The sequence below is a fragment of the Myotis nattereri genome (genome assembly GCF_964212035.1).
Source record: "Myotis nattereri genome assembly, chromosome: 14".
In the NCBI taxonomy this organism is placed as follows: Eukaryota; Metazoa; Chordata; class Mammalia; order Chiroptera; family Vespertilionidae; genus Myotis; species Myotis nattereri.
The window spans coordinates 27,480,796-27,498,991 of NC_138089.1; the positions used below are offsets into that span (position 1 = coordinate 27,480,796).

The window sequence follows — 18,196 nt, forward strand, 5'->3', positions numbered from 1 at the left end:
ATACATTTATTTTTTTAATGTATACATGTACACTGATAGTCCGACAGAAAACTTTATGACTTCGTTTGATATTATCAGTGGGACTTTTGCTGCTGCATCACTGATGACAAGAGATTTTACATCAGGTTTATATTTTGTGACCTTTAGAGATATGCATGAGCTACTACTTTCATCCGTCAGGCTACTCCTATTACGAGACTTAACAAAATTCATCACTGAGAACAAAGATTCACAAGCGTATGTGGATGAAACCAAAACACTGGTCGGATCTAGGAAGGCAGGGAGAGTTAAGGCAGAAGCATAGAAATTGCTCTTCCCCTCTCTCGTCAATCCATGTCTATGGTCTTTAAGATAACTTGTTATGTAAAATTATTTATTTATCTAAGATGCACCTACACTGAATTTATCTGAAAAATAAAAAGGTCAATATTAAGAAAAAAATTGTAAATGGAAGATTATATGAGAGGGTTTCGTGTGCCAGCAAAAGTTACTGGCGTGCCATGTTTGCCACGCGTGCCAGGGGTTGTTCACCCCTGTCCTAGTGAATTAATGTATCGAGGCATTGGACATCAATAGCTGTTAACATCACTAGCTGTTAACATCACAAAAAGACATAAGCAGATGTGAGTTCCTGATAAAAAAACATGAAGGTCTAGATACTTTAACAGATGAACACTAAGACAAGAAACAGATGAAGTGGCAAACCTGTGGATTAAAAGGGATTTAGAAGACACACACACTGTTTTTTTTAAAAAATGTGTGTTTATTGATTTCAGAGAGGAAGAGAGAGGGAGAGATGGAAACATCAATGATGAGAATCATCAATTGGCTGCTTCCTGCATGCCCCCTACTGGGGATGGAGCCCACAACCTGGGCATTTGCCCTGACCAGGAATCAAACCCTGACCTCCTGGTTCATAGGTCGAGACACATACAGTGTTTTGTTGCTGTTGTTTTTTATTTTATTTTTTTAATGGATAGCTCTAAACTATTGTGTCTAAGAATGTACACTTGGGTGCAAATATAAGGAAGTGATTACTATAAATGTCAGGATGAAGGTTACTTTTGAAGAAAAGAAGAAAAGAAGGAAGTTAATTTGGATAAGCTATTTACTGGGAGAGCTGCTGGGGTGGCAGGCAAAATTCTGTTTCTTAACCTAGATGGTGGATACATGAGTGTTTGCATTATACCAATTCATTAAACTCATTAAGCAGTATATTTTTTGGTATGGCTTCCTGTATCTTTGTTTCTGTATTCTTGTATCTTTATTTACAATATAAAGGTTAAAGAAAAGAATGTCTTCTGTGGTCCAAACTAATAAACAAGAAGATTAGTGGGCAGAGAGGAGAAAGAAGGGAGCTATATACCTTTAAAAGGTTGTTTTTGTTGTTTTTTTTTTTTTTAAACTACTCTATGCTAGGCTCGGTGCTAGGGCATTTCACAGATGTTATCTTAATATTCAAAATTACTACCTCTGTTTTACTAAGTCTCATAGAAGTTAAATAAATTGCTCATGGTAATGAGTAGCAGAGTAGATAGATGTTCAAGCCCAAACCTGATCTTTTCCCAAACTATAGACTCCTACTTTCCTCATTGGCTGATACTGGTAGTACATTAATTTCTCTCTAAATTCAGTGTCTATATTATCTATCCTTCAGTTGGTCACTCTTCTGAAAAGTTATGTCCTTTGTGTATATTAAAAACTCTATGGAAATGTGTATATTAAATGTTTTTCCTCCAACTGATCTTTAAAAAGACCAATTGTATTACTCATTCTAACAGAAAAAAAAGATTATTTTAAGAAGACAACATAAGGCATGAAAATAAGGTGCTATCTTTATATCTCCTATTTTTAGAAAAATTGTTTACATGAGTAAAGTTATTTGAAATGAGTCTCAAATATAGTCCAGCAGCTGAGCAGTACCAGAACAATCTTAAACATATAGAAATACAAGATACAAGGAGGGATTTTATTTTCAATATTTTATGTGGTGTTGATTTTAGCTCTGAACACTGTATCAACTTGGATTAGACGTGCCTATAGATTTATTTGGTTGCAGTTTTATTTTATTTAAAAAAATTATTGGCAACATTGGTTGATAACAGTTCATCATTTTCTTTTCAGGTGTACAAGATTATAATTTTACATATGTGTATTTTATTGCATGCACACCACCCAAAGTCTACTTTCCTTTTGTTACCTGCAGTTTGATTTTAGAAAGTTGGTTTTATATTTATGGTTTTAATTTTGACTTAGATTTATTTTTCTTAGCATTTTATTTGTTGATAGCTTTATTTGTACTCTTTTAGTTTTTTAAATCCTGACTCAAGGAGTGAGGATATTTTTTCCATTGATTCTTTTGAAAGAGTGGAAGGGGGAGAGAGAGGGGAGAGAGACAGAGAGAGAGAGAAACATCGACATGAGAGAGACATATCAATTGGTTGCCTTCCACACGTGCCCCAACCAGGTCCGGGGATCAAACCTGCAACCCAGGTTACGTACCCTTAATCGGGAATCAAACCCACAACCATCCAGTGCGCAGGCCAACTCTAACCACTGAGTCATGCCCAGCCAGGGCTATTTGTACTCTTAATTTACAGGGAACTGACCTCTTCTACGCTCTCTGTCTTTTGGTTTTTCCACTCCCTTCTATTGTTAATATGAGGCAATCAGGGAAGATTTTATAAAAAAATATGACAATACGTAAACTAAGTATATAAATTGAGTTGGTTATATAATTTTATGCATTTATTTTTATTTTTCAACTGTAGTTTACTTTCAATATTTTATATTGATTTCAGGTTGGTTCTGTAATTTTAAGAGTTAAAACTAAAAGATAATTACTGTATGAATATACTTGACATATATTCTTTATTTTGAGCATTTTAAAGCATAGTTTCTCAATGTGTGGTTCTCTGACGTCAAAATCATCTAGATTTTTACTTTAAAAGCAGCCCTAGCTGGTGGTGTTCATTGGTTGGAGCATTGGCCTACACACCAAAGGGTCTCAGTTGGTCACTCTTCTGAAAAGTTATGTCCTTTGTGTATATTAAAAACACAGTCAAGGGCACGTACCTGGGTTGCAGGTTTGAACCCGACACTGGTCAGGGTGTGTGGGGGAGGCAACCAATACATGAATATCTCTCACATTGATGTTTCTCTCTCTCTCGCTCACCCCCTCTTTTCTCCTCCCCCCCGCCCCCTTTACTCTCTTTAAAAATCAATGGAAAAAATATCCTTGGTTGAGGAGCAACAACAAATAACAAATAAAAGAAATCTCTTACTCTTTGAGACAGCGTGGATGGACCTGGAGATCATTATGGGGAATCTAATGAACAAAATAAACTGACAAACAAAATAGGATCATAGACATGGAAGTATGGAACAGACTGACAGATCTCAGAGGGAAGGTGGGAGGAAGGGCAGAAAGAGATTAATCAAAGAACTTATATGCATACTAGAGGCCCGATGCATGAAATTCATGCAAGGGGCTCGGTCCCCGCCACTGTGGCAGCTGCCTTGGCCCCCTGCCACCACGGTGGCTGCCTCTGCCTCAGCCCCCGCTGCGGTGGCTTCATTCAGAAGGACATCCGGAAGGATGTCCAGTCTAATTAGCATATTGTGCTTTTATTATTATAGACTAGAGGCCCGGTGCACGAAATTCATGCATGGGTAGAGTCCCTAGGCTTGGCAATCAGGGCTGATCTATGGGGTGACCAGAAGGGCAATTGGGGCCCCTGATTGCAACTGCCTTGGCCTGGTGCTGCCCGCCCACCTGCTCCACTATCCCGCAGCGGTCCTGCTCTTGTCTGGGCCCATCGGGGCTGGCAGTGCCTCCACTGCAGCCCATTGCCAGTGCGGCATCACCGACACCTGCCATGTTTCACATCACCCCCTGGTGGTCAGCGCACATCTAACTCCCAGTTGGTTGAATTCCTGCCAGTGGGGACAATTTGCATATTAGCCTTTTATTATATAGGATATGTATAGCCCATGGACACAGACAGTTAGATAGGTGAATACCTGGTGTGGGATGGGAGCCGGGTGAAGTGGTAGGGGGAGGAGAGAAAATCAGGGACATCTGTAATACTCTCAACAATAAAATAAGTTTAAAAAATAAAACCATACTCCCCTCCCAAAAGCATACTCTCTAAGTCCCACCCCAACCTTTCTGAATAAGAATCTGCATTTTTGAATGTGTGTGTACCTAGAATTTGATTCTTATTCTTTTTTCACTTTCCCTATTTATTTCTTAACTTGTTTAAATTTCTTATCTATAGTACCTATAAGGATATGTAGATATCAGTTGGCTATCTGGAGGTTGATTTGGTAGACCATTTGCATGTTTTTGCAACAATAGATTTCTGATGTAAGTTGGAGATCTTGACAGCATAAATGCATTTTTCTTTCCAACAAATTAATGATCCCTTTAAATTTAATAAATGATTTCTGAATGATTCTTAGCTGCATTCTCAAAGACCTTAATTAAGATATGCTATTATGGCCCGGCTGGCATTGCTCAGCGGTTGAGCCTGGACCTAAGAACCAGGAGGTCATGGTTCAATTCCCAGTCAGGGCACATGCCGGGGCAGTGCTGAAACAGGGAGAGAGGGGTGGGCAGAGAAAAACCCAGAAAGAAGAATGGATGCTGGAGATCTATTTGATAATTTTGCTCTTCATGACCTAGTCATAATATTGTGTTGGAATGTCATAACAGTGCTGAGAATGGCTTCCAAACAGAGCACTCACCTTTATTATCCCTATCATTCCACCCTGCGCTGTGTCCTCACAGTCTCTTCTCATTCCAGTTTCATGCTGATTCCACCTACTTTCTTATTTTGGAAAACATCCTCTAGTGATAGCACTTGAGCCTCAGATTGACATAAATTTGGATAAGGGATACTTAGTATATGATCAAGAGCTGGATCCCACTGAGGCATATCTAAATCTACCTCCTTTTTTACATGCGTTGCAAGTAATGTGAGAGCAGTTGAGCCCTGGCTGGGTGGCTTAGTTGGAGCATTGTCCTGTACACCAAAAGGTTGTGGGTTCAATCCCTGGTCAGGGTGAATACCTGGGTTGTGGGGTTGATCCCCAATTGGGGCACATACAAGAGGCAGCTGATCAATATTTCTCCCCCCTCTTCTCCAAAATCAATAAACATCATCTGGTAAGGATAAAAAAAATCATGTAGTATGGCTAGCTAAGCTTTAATTTCCTGAATCTTTGAATGCCTCGATTTTAAGGATAATACATCACACCTTCATAATTCACTGCTTGGAATCAGAGGTTTTTCGGTTTGGAAGAGATTTTAAAGTGTTTTCTAGTCTAGAAATAATTATACCTTCCTGTGCATGAGAAATCCATGCAGGACTTTTTTTTTTTTTTTAAATAATGATTCCAAATTTCCTCCTCAGATCTCTTTAGTTAGACCCTCAGTATTGGGATCCTAGATTTTTGTTTGAATAAGCTTTCCAGATGATTCTTTTTTTTTTTTTTATCAGTCATTTAAAGCTTGATTTTATAAAACACAAAAAGACATTAAGAGTTCTGTATCAGTGGAATTGAAACAGGAGAAATAGCGACAGATTTGTAAGTATAAATTATATACATTAAAGTCAAGTAATTGAGGGTTTTCAATATGGAAACTATACAAATGAAATAAATGGCAAAAGGACCTGCTAGGAATACTGTGACTGTAGCTGATCAGTTACTTTAGAACTAAACAAAGATTCTGATATTCGGGCTTCTTTTGCTGTTCCATAGCTTCTTTTGCTTCTTATACAAAAGTCAGAGCTGTGTTTGAGAACCACAGGTCTAGACCAATCCTCCTTGTCATGGAATTTCCACCACTTCAGAAGTAGAAAATTTGTTTCCAGCCCTCCTATTTCTTACTATTCATGTCCAAGACTTAGTCCGTTCGTTCTTATTTTTTCAACATTTTCTTGACCCAGCACTTCCCTTCTCACACCTACTTTCAAACAAAAACCAAACACAAAATAAATAACACCAGCAACAACAAAAATACCCAACCACTTATTGTCCATCTATTACATCCCTGGTGCTAGTCTAAGTATATATCCATGTTTACTGTATAGTTCTTACAATAATCCCCTTTGGAAGGTATTGTTATTCTCATTTCTACAGAGATTGCATAACTACTCAAGGCCACATTACTAGTAGGCGACAGAACTGAATCTTGAAACTAAGGTTAACTGTGCTTTTAAAAATTTTTATTTACTTAGTATTTGCTGCAGCTTCCAATCTCATCTTTTGTTATTATTCCTCTGAGTATATCTCCTCTTCATCAGTGATGAGATCTACAAATTTAGGGCCTCAGCTCCAGGCAGGCCTAAAGGGTCTCCACTGTTTTCTCTTCTAGTCTGTTCTTATTCTAGTCATGTCCTAGTTTCTCCGGAAGTCTTCTCACTATATTTCTATCTATTGCACTCTTTTCAATTTCATCTGAATTCAGAACATTTATTAGCTAAACCACTTACTTGGAGTCCCTTGACCACTCATTTTATTTCTCATGTGTTATTTATTTTTGTTTGCTTAGGAAAAAGTTCTAATGTGTTAATATTTCAGCAAAGTTATTGCAACAGATTTAAAAGGCAGACAGACATGTTATTATAGGCTATGTAGTAACAAAGGATTTTTATACAATTAAAATATTACACAGACCTATGGGATTTATTGAGTAACTAACAGACCCATAAAAGAAATTAAATTTGAAAGATTAAATTCAATATTAGCACCTACAATATATTCAAAAGTAAAATTTTTAACTGTTTCATTCCTCCTAATGATTCTTAACTCTCTCCCAAATATGGTACTCTCAAACTGCAAAGATGAATAAAGGGCATAAGAAGCTCCAGTACTAAGAACATACAGCCCAAAGAAGAACTAGAAGTATTGACTCAGACTTGAGAGTTTTAGTTGGAAATCATTTAACTTTCTATACTTTAACTCATCATAAGATTTCTGTGCATTGAATACTGTATATGAGTGAAGTCTATGAACCTATTTCCAGTAGGGATGGTTAAAAATTAGCAATATGCAGTATTATTCTTATCAAATTTTTCTCATAAGTTATATTTGTAACAAAATTATACTTAAAATATTTATTACACTTGCTTATTATACTTTCAGCAACACATGAGGGACCTTTATGTGTTTGATGGTTTACCATCCACTTCATTGTGCTTACTTATTTTTGTAAGGAACAAACAATATATACCACATCTTCCCAATATTCAGGATAATGCGATAATAACAAAATTATCCAAAGAAAAATAACTGGAAATTGCATTAGATACTGCTTTATTAGGAATTAGAGGTCTGGTGCACGAATTCATGCATGGGTAGGGTCCCTCAGCCTGGCCGGCAGTCGGGGCCGATCGGGGAGAGGTGGGGCGGGGGGGGGGGGTGGGGGAGAGGGGAGGGCGGTGCTGGTAGGCTGGGAGGAGGGACTGCGGGAGGTTAGCTGGCTAGCTGCAGGAGGTTGGCTGAGGGAGCATACTGACCACCAGGGGGCAGCTCCTACGTTGAGCGTCTGCCCCTGGTGGTCAGTGCACGTCATAGCAACCAGTCATTTGGTCATTTGGTCGCTTAGGCTTTTATATATATAGATAATTGCTATAATAAAACAAATAACATCATACATTATTTTTTCCAATGACCTTCAGTTTGAGAAACTTAACAGCAGAAATAGATCTTTAAGATTCGAGTCATTGAGAAATGTAGTTCTTTGAAATCTGGGAGATATATTAGCAAAACCACAGATCCAGCTTACCCTTCACTGAAATTCTGGAGAAAAACCTTTTATTAATTTGGGGAAATAAGACTGGACACTGGCAAAGATATGACTTTGAAGTCAATAGCCACCTGGGCTGTATGATGAGAACCATTGGTATTGGTAACAGATAGAAATAAACTTAGGCTGACCAACTGAATATTTTATTTAAAAAGTTAAATGCCTCATTGTATTTTGGATAGAATACAAAAAGTAAAATGGCTTTTAATAAAAAATTAAAATGCTTAATTGTGTTTTCTTAGAAACCAATCAAAAGATTACAGACTTCTACACAATTTGAAGGCACAAATTGGATGCTGAGTGACTAGAGGTCATTCCAGGTGTGGAATTTTAGAAAGTCTTTAGAGTAAATGGCACTGTGGCTCTGGCAGCAGATACAAAGGTATGATACTCTAGAGAGGAGGTAGGGGACACTCTCTGATCAGCCAGTGGATTGATGGAGCTGGAGCTGGGATCTTTAATTTATGGTTCATCTTCCACAGCTCATACCTCTGTCTTCATAAATGGTAATTTCAGATTGCTTTCAGTGAGATCTGTCAGGAGGAGGTCTTGGGGAGCATATATTTTCTCATTTTGATCTTGAGTGTATTTGGAGACTTTTGAGAATCTTTTCATAATGAATTTCTATGCATAAGAAGATGGTGTATGCTGTTAAACATGCTTCAAGATATGATTGACTCTCAAGCTTCTGTGTTTCTGCCTAAAGGTTACTTAGAATTCGAACTGTTTCTTCAAACTGCTGCCTTTCAGGCTGGCTCTCCAGCTCTGCAGGAGCTTGGTCTGGAACTGGCAGCATGTGCCACTGCTTTATCCTTGCTGAATGAATATCTTCATGAACACTGGTGCCTGCTGAAGCCTCATGGTGAGGACAAGACTGGCACCCCACTTCATCTGCCCTCCAAGTGCTGTTGTATTACCCCCTCATGTATTATTTCTTATTTCCTCAGCCAGTCTGTAGGCTTTTTGAAGTAAGGGACTATATTTACATAGTTGGTGCACAGTAAATGTTTATTGACTGACCACCTGGAACACTTAGGAAATGGGGAAAAGGGCTATTGGACCAAAGTTTGAGGTGAGGTGACTCTGGAATAATCTTTTAGGTTTCTTATCAGTATCAAAGAACTATTGGAGCTCTGAGAATAGCTCTATACTATTTTTTCTTTTCCCTTACTTTTTATTACTATTCTTAACAGGGGCCCTATGTTACTTTTCTCCAGGGTCTGTTGGTCATCCTCGTAACCCTTCCTCTCCTGCCCAACCCCTTTGACCTTGAATTTATCATTTCCCCCCTTTGGGCCTCTATGTCCTCATTAATAAAATAAGATCAAAATAATCCTTAAGTTTCTTTCCACTTCTAATATTTTATGATGTTACTGTCCAGAAGTTCTACTGAAATATGGAGCAAATTATATATCAATTTCTTTGTCATAGAAGCCAAATTGGTTCACTGAACAGGTTCTGGAGAATAAAAACTTTCAAGCCCCAGACTTAGTGGGCATATTAGTATTGATAGTCTCCATGGATTTTTATCAAAGGAAATATTGGACATAGGAATGGTGACATTTGTCCATCTTAGCACTTAGCAGATGCAACCGAGAGATGAAAGCTTGGAAAAGGTGACTGACGTCATTAGACCAATTTGACCGTGTGGTATTATTCTCAGAACACACTCCAGCATCTGAGTTATTTTTATCTGCTGTGGGTCAGAGTCTGGGGCTTGTTTCTCTTCTCTGAGAAAGCAGTAGACAGTTTAATTGATGGCTTTGCCTGCCAGGACATTTGGTCTTAATAATGTCCTCAATTTTTCCTTTGTTCCATTGGGAACTTAAACTGTAACAAGGAAACTTAGTAGTAAAAATACTTTGATGTAGAAAAAAATAAGTACCTTTTGTTTTAATCCCTGGCCTTGAGCATGTTATTCCTCTTTCTAAATCAGTATCTTTTTTCTGAATATCCTGCCCCTCTTTGTTGATACCCTTATTAAATATTTTCAAAAGCCCACTCCCATTCCCATCCCTCAATTGCACTTTCTTCTCTCTCTGAAATTCTATTAAAAGGAGCCTATACTATGCAATATATTACTTAGTTCTCTACCATCTTATATTATTACTAGAGGTCGGAGCACAAAATGATTGCACGGGCAGGGTCCCTAGGCCTGGCCGGTGATCAGAGCTGATCTGTGGGGAAAATGGTGGGGCGATTGGGGGGCCCCCGCTGGCACCCACCTTGACCAGCCTGGCACTGCTCACTTGATGGCCACTCCCCCCGTCACTGCTGCTGGTCACCTCCCTCTGCAGGGCGGCTGGCGGGGCGATCGGGGGGCCGCCACTGGCATCCACCTTGGCTGGCCTGGGGACTGCAGGCTGGGGACAGCTCCTGCATTGAGCATCTGCCCCCTGGTGGTCAGTATGCATCATTGCGACCAGTCATTCTGCTGGTTGTTCCACTGTTTGGTCAATTTGCATATTAGGCTTTTATTATAAAGGACTAGGGGCCCGGTGCACGAAATTCGTGCACTGGGTGTGTGTGTGAGGGGAGAGTGTCCCTCAGCCCAGCCTGCCCCCTCTCACATACTGGGAGCCCTCAGGCGTTGACCCCCATCACCCTCCGATCGCCTGATCGGCCCCTTGCCCAGGCCTGAGGCCTCTGGCCCAGGAATCATGCCTGGGCAGGGGACCTCCATCTCCCTCTGATCGCTTGCTCCACCCCCCGCCCAAGCCTGACGCCTCTGACCCAGGCTTTAGGCCTGGGCAAGGGGACCATCATATCCCCCCAATCCCCGGCTCTGCCCCCCACCCAGGCCTGATGCCTCAGCCAGAGGAGTTGACCCTCATCACCCTCTGATTACCAATCACCGGATTGGCCCCTTGACCAGGCCTGAGGCCTCCGGCAGAGGTGTCAGGCCTGGGCAGGGGACCCCCAGCTCCCCGCGGTTGCAGGCTCCACCCCTGCCCAGGCCTAACGCCTCTGGCCTAGGCGTCCGGCCCAGGCAGCGGGGACCTGCAGTGGCAGCGGGGGGCGCCGCGATCGTGGGCTTCACTTTAGGCCCAGGCAAGGGACCCCTAGCTCCTGGGACAGCCAGCTTCAACCGTGCCCAGCTCCCATCGCTGGCTCCACCCCTACTTCCTGCTATCACTGGCCAGGGCGGCAAAAGTGCCTGATTCTCCGATCATGGCTGGGGGCAGGGCAAAGGCGGCCCCAGGGCCGCCTTTGCCCTGCCCCCCAGCTCTTAGCTCCCCCCTGGGTTTCCGATCACTGTCAGTGGCAGGGGGCTTCTTCCTGCTTTCCCTTTCGCCTCCCTGCATTGTGCCTACATATGCAAATTAGCCGCCATCTTGTTGGCAGTTAACTGCCAATCTTAGTTGGCAGTTAATTTGCATATAGCCCTGATTAGCCAATGAAAAAGGTATCGCCGTACACCAATTACCATTTTCCTCTTTTATTAGTGTAGATATCACTTTTTGTGTATGTTCATTTTGTCTCCTTAAATTATTTGCATCTTGAAGGCACAGAGCAATCTTCATTCAGCTCTGTGATCCTACCAGAAACAGTATAGAGCAGCGGTTCTCAACCTGTCGGTTGTGACCCCTTTGGGGGTCGAACGACCCTTTCACAGGGGTCACCTAAGACCATCGGAAAACACATATTGAATATATAATTACATATTGCTTTTGTGATTAATCACTATGCTTTAATTATGTTCAATTTGTAACAATGAAAATATATCCTGCATATCAGATATTTACATTACGATTCATAACAGTAGCAAAATTATAGTTATGAAGTAGCAATGAAAATAATTTTATGGTTGGGGGTCACCACAACATGAGGAACTGTATTAAAGGGTCGCAGCATTAGGAAGGTTGAGAACCACTGGTATAGAGGAAGGAATAAAAGAGTGTAAGGGACTTAACATTTATTTTATTTTTTTAAAATATATTTTTTTCATTTTTTACAGAGAGGAAGGGAGAGGGATAAAGAGCTAGAAACATTGATGAGAGAGAAACATCGACCAGCTGCCTCCTGCACACCCCCCACTGGGAATGTGCCCGCAACCAAGGAATATGCCCTGACTGGAATCGAACCCGGGACCCTTCAGTCCATAGGCCGATGCTCTATCCACTGAGCCAAACCAGTCAGGGCGGGACTTAACATTTATTGAATTCATACCTTGTACTAGGGATGTATTCATACTTTGTACCGGGGATGTGTACTTCATAGTTTATTTCTAAATTTTCACAACAGCCTAAAGATAGGAAATATTAGGTCCATTTTACTCCTGAGGAGACTTGGCCTCAGACACATTAAGTAGGGGGGTCAGAGTCAGTGTGGGGTAAGGCATATTTAGTGTTAAATCCCTCCCTCTCTGCCTTTTACTTTTTGTGTTGCTTAACCTTTCTGAGCTTCAGTTTCCAGATAGGAATAATATCATCCTTATTGGGTACTTGTGAGCCTTAATGAGAAAGATAATGGAGAGAAGGAGCCTTCGGATGCTTGGCTCATAGACAATCTTTAAGTGAGACATAATTGTAGGTAGAATGGACAGGGCTTGCTATTGAATTGGTTGTGGTACAGAAGGGGAGAAAAAAAAAGTGAAGCGTAGCTCCCAGGTGTCTATCTTGAATAACTGAAAAGATAATAATATAGATTACAGAGAATCTGAAACACTGGAAGAAAAACAGTGGAAGGAGAATGATGATACAATACACAAGTCTAGAGCTCAGTGGAGAAATCTGAGCAAAAGGTACAGCTACATGTGGTAACTGAAGACCTTATGTGGAAGAGAGAAAGAGCTAGACGACATAATTTCTGGAAAATTTCAAAATTTAAAGGTGAGTAGAAGATAACACAAGAAAGGTGACTGAAAAAAAGACAGCCAGGTAGGTTGGAGAACCACGGAAGTGTCACTGAAGCCAAGGGAAGGAAACATTTTAAGAAAAATTGTCTATACGTAGTGTCTTTTCTTTCTCATCTTCCATTTATTCTTCAACTCGGTTCAGTCTGGCTTCTGCATTATCTCATTAACTGCACTGAAATGTCTCTTTTCAACCAATTCAATGAGCATTTCTCTATACTCATTAAACTTGCTCCATCAGTAATATTCAAAACAGCTAGCCATTCCTTCCTTCTTTCCCCTACTTCAGTGGCTGCTCTTTATAATTAAAAAAAAATTCTTTTTTCCCTTTCCTTAAGGAAGTATTTATTGCATATTATTAGTGATTATATTTTACAGCAAAATTAAATGTGTACACTTTTTACAATTATAAACTGGAAATCAAGGCCTCTGTCAAATTTATATGCTGAACCAAAGTTCTGGTTTTTAGAATTCAGCAGTCAGTCATGATTCTGGTCCAGGGCCACCAGTCCATGATTTCTAATAGTTGAGGATCTTGTCAGTAATTGTAATAAAATCTTCCTTATATGTGACAGTATTTCCATAGAAAACCCTCTCAGGGATTCAGTTATTTCATTTATTGAGATATTCCTTTTCTCTAATTCATCATTTGGCACATGGAAGACGTCCTTTTGTTGTACTTCACCTCATGGCTTGCTCTTTTTCTCATGGAAGAAAATCAAGGAGCCCAACAGGGTCCAGGTACCCAATTAAAAGAATGTGGGCATCTGCTGGTACCAATATGTGTCCTGGTCTAGATGCAAGGCACCACTGGAGGAGTGTGGCTGCTCTTTTTTAGTATCCTTGTCTAGTTATTTTCCTTCTACCTAATTACTAAATGTTGGGATTTCTCAGGGTTCAGAACTGAGCCTTTATTATCTCTTCTGTGTGTAAATTCTTTTCTTAGGTAGTTTCATACCATCTTTATCTTAAAGCTTACAATTTTTGCTTCCACTTCAGACCTCACCTTTGAGTTTCAGTTATCAGCATGACATCTCCACTTGCATATCTCATATGTATATATCAAAAGCAGAACTCTTGAATTTTTTCCCCTTCAAGCCTGTCTCCTCTTCAAAACTTTTTTTCCACCTTAATAAACAGTACCAACATCCAACCTGTCAAATTAGAACTTTGGGATCACCTTTCACTGAGTCTTTCTCATTCTTGACAGTTAGTCTAATACCAAATTAAATCTGTTTTATCTCCACAATTTCTCAAGTCATCCCATTTCTCGCTGGTCCAGGTCACCATCAGTTTTCACTTAGATTCTTGAAGTAGCTTCCTAATTGGCCTTTTGGCCTTATCTTTCTTTAATTATTTCTCCATACAGCAAAGAAAGATCTTTTAAAAATATAAATTTGATAGAACATATATGAGTTAAAGATGGAATTAATAACTTTCATATTAAAGGACAGATACTAAAGGACAGATCCTTGTTGGCTCCTTTAGAGTCCTATAAGAGGTCACAGGGTGGCTTGGAAGAGAACCCAGGTGTGTGGAGAACCAGTCAGAGCTCCAGAAGGACATTCTCACTAATCTGATTCCAAGTGACATTTTCTCAAAGTTTAATAAAAAGAAGCTCATGGTTTTCCATTTGTTCTGCTAATTATAAGCCTTCTGGTATTAGATTTGCATTATAAAATTCATTTGTGATCATCAGTTTCTGCTTATGTCTGAGGACCCAGTGCCTTGAATGAGATTGGTTCTTACTACTAATGGTATGATTAATTCTCTACTGAAAATCAATTGGAAAAACATCTCCTCAGTGCCTTCTCTGTGTAGATTTCAGGTATACAAAGATGAATAAGGTATAGTACCTGTCCTCAAAGATTCACAATCTAGCAAAGAAGACAGGGTAGATTAAATATTAGTTATAATCAATGCATATAAAGAGGGCTATGGGAGTTATGGGAGGGATCGATTTGGCTCATAGGTAGATGGAGTGAAGAAGACCTAACAGAGGAGTTGATATTTGGACTATATCATAAAAGATAAATTGGAGTTTGCCATAACAGAGGAGGGTATTTTGGAAGTGAACATAGTAACAGGTGTAAAAAGACATCAGAAAATGATATAGAAATGTCTTATAAAAGTTTATCAGTGGCAGTTGTTTAACATCATGGCTGCCTGAGCTGGTAGAAACTTAAAAGTAAAAGTTAGGGAATAAAATATCCATAGATGACTTAAGAAAACTCTAACACATTTCTGGGAATCTAAAAGGCCAACACAACGAGGGGCTATGTAGATGTGCACGAAAGACAAAGACCATAATCTCTCACTTCTGGTTGACATGAGGCTCAGTACAAGCAGGATGTATAGGCTAGAGCAAAGTTGTAAACTTCATGACTGAGTTGCATTCCTGCCCCAACATGCACATATCCCTCAGCAAAGACTAGGAAACTTATTGGTTCCAGGCATTTCAGGAAATCTCCACCCAATAATTATGATACTGCTAAACTAATCGAGCAGAGACTTCACTGGATCCACACGATAAAGAATACAGACTGTTCATCAAAGTCACTAAACCAACAAATAGCAGTAGCAAAATCAATAACAAATCCTGGAGACATGAGAGATTCTGATTTCTAGGTTGCCACATTAAAATGCCTGCTTTTCAAATAAAAAGACATGCCAAAAAAAAAAAAAAGTATGGCCCTAGCTGGTTTGGTTTAATAGATGGAGAATCGGCCAGCAGACTGAACAGTACCAGGTTTGATTCCAGTCAAGGGCACATGCCTGGGTTGCCGGCTTGATCACCAGTAGGGGGCATGCGGGAGGCAGCCGATCAATGATTCTCTCTTATTGATGTTTCTATCTCTCTATTCCTCTCGCTTCCCTTCTCTAAAATAAATTTAAAAAACATATAATAAAAAGAATGAAAGAAGGAATATTACTATCTTAGAGAAATAAAAAGAATATAAGGGGCACACTATGAACTCTTGTATGCCAGTAAATTAGATAACTTAGTGAAAATGGATAAATTCCTAGAAATACAGAATACTGAAAATAAATTAAGAAATAGGCAATCTATAAACTCATAAAATTAAAGAAATTGAATTAATAATATAATATATATATATATATATATATATATATATATATATATATATCCCCCACCAACAAAAGCTCAGGACCAGATGGCTTCAGTAGTGATTTGTAGCAGATATTTAAGAGATTAACACTGATTCTTCACAAACTCAAAAAAAAAAAAAAAAAGGCAAGAGAATAGAACATTTTAAATCTCACCTTAAGAGGCCAATATTAGCTGATATCAAAACAGACAACACATTACCACAAAAAGAAAACTGCAGACCAATATCTCTTATGAACACCCTCAACAAAATAATAGCAAATTGAATTCAGCACTATATAAAAAGGATTATACCACATGATCCAAGCGGGATGTCCCAGGAATATAAGGTTGGTTCAATATACAAAAGTCACAGTTCAATATCTCAGTAGACAGAAAAAGCATTTGACAAAATTCAACATTTTTTTTCATGATAAAACAACAACTTAGGAGTCAAAGGGAACTTCCTTAACCTAACAAAGGGCATCTATAAAAAAACAAGAACAAAAACCTATAGCTAACAACATACTAATGGTGAAAAACTAGAACTTTTTCCTCCAAGATCAGGAAGATGACAAGGATGGCCGTTCTCACCATTTCATTGAACTTTTTACTTGGAGATTCTAGTCAGGGCAATTAGGTAAGAAAAAGAAATAAAGGCATACATCTTGGAAAGGAAAAATTCAGTTGTATTTCTATACACTCTCTAAATTGATCTGTAGATTCAGTGCACTCCAGTGTCCAAATTACACCTGGCCTTTTTGTGTGTGCAGGAATTAAGCTGATTTTAAAATCATATGGAAATTCAAGGAACCCACAAAAGCCAAAACAATTTTAAAAAGGATAGTTAGAGAACTCCAATTCCTGATTTCAAATGTTACTACAAGGCTTGATTACAAAGCTACTGCAATAAAAACAATGTGTTACTGGCATATTATAGACATACTAGAGGCCTGGTGCACAGATTCATGCACAGATGGGGTCCCTTGGCCTGGCCTGCAGGGATCGGGCCAAAACCACCTCTCTGACATCTCCTGAGGGGTCCTGAATTGTGAGAGGGAAGTTCTCAGGTGACAAACCCTAGAATCGGGCTCCCTCTTCTCTGGTTCCGGGTGCATCACCCAGGAACCACAGCTGCCAAGTCACCAGAGCTCTGCAGCTCCTGTGTTGAGCGTCTGCCCCTGGGTGGTCATTGCATGTCATAGCTATTGGCTGGTTGGCCAGTCCGCTGGTTGCTTAGGCTTTATATATATACATACTAGAGTCCTGGTGCACAAAAATTTGTGCACTTGGGGGGGCGGGGGTGCCCCTCAGCCCGGCCTGTGCCCTCTCGCAGTCTGGGACCCCTTGGGGGATGTCCACTTGCCAGCGGGGACCAGGCCTAAGCTGTAGTCGGACATCCTTAGCACTGCTGAGGAGGCAGGAGAGGCTCCCGCCATCACTGCTGTGCTGGCAGCCATCAGCCTGGCTTGTGGCTGAGCAGAGCTCCCCCTGTGGGAGCACACTGACCACCAGGGGGCAGCTCCTGCATTGAGCATCTGCCCCCTGGTGGTCAGTGTGTGTCATAGTGACCAGTCATTCCCAGTCGTTCTGCTGTTAGGGTCAGTTTGCATATTTCCCTGGTGCATGGGTGGGGGCTGGCTGGTTTGCCCTGAAGGGTGTCCTGGATTAGGGTGGGGGTCCCTGCTGGAGTGCCTGGACAGCCTTGGTGAGGGGCTGAGGGTCGTTTTCAGGTTGGCCACACCCCTTTCAGGGAGGGGGGGTCCTGCTTGGGTGCCTGGCCAGCCTGGGTGAGTGGCTGATGGATGTTTGCAGGCTGACCACAGCCCCTTCAGGGTGGGGGTCCCCGCTGGGGTGCCTGGCCAGCCTGGGTGAGGGGCTGAGGGCTGTTTTCAGGCTGTCCACAGCCCCTTCAGGGTGGGGGTCCCCGCCGGGGTGCCTGGCTGCCTGGGTGAGGGGCTGATGGCTGTTTGCAGGCTGGCCATGGCCCCCAGCCACCCAAGCTCCTAATGGAGGCTGGCTGGAAGCAGGTATCTGGGATTTATTTATCTTCTATAATTGAAACTTTGTTGCCTTTAGCAGAGGCCACAGCCAGCCAAGGCAGGCAGGAAGCTTGGCTTCCTCCATCGCCGGGGCAACCAAACCTCCTGCTTGATCCAGCTCCGTGGCTGCCGGCCTCCATCTTGGTTGGGTTAATTTGCATATAGTCACTCTGATTGGCTGGTGGGCGTGGCTTGGGTGTAGCAAAGGTATGGTCAATTTGCATGTTTCTCTTTTATTAGATTCGATAGATAGATAGATAGATAGGCCATATATATAATTAAACAGGCAAAGAAAAGTCTTTTCAGTAAATGGTACTAGAGCAACAGATATTCATATGCAAAAGAATTAGATTGGACTTCCACCTCACACTATA

The 18,196-nt window shown here is 40.7% G+C and overlaps 1 protein-coding gene and 1 pseudogene across 2 annotated transcripts in view; one reads left to right on the forward strand and one right to left on the reverse strand.

Moving 5' to 3' along the window:
• SYN2 (synapsin II) overlaps nt 1-18,196 on the forward strand; it is a 161,420-nt gene that overhangs the window by 43,855 nt on the left and 99,369 nt on the right. The gene's annotated exons all lie outside the window — the stretch shown is intronic.
• Nucleotides 8,286-8,677, reverse strand: LOC308529518 (golgin subfamily A member 7-like; annotated as a pseudogene). The gene has a single exon. The product of its transcript is annotated as a golgin subfamily A member 7-like (transcript).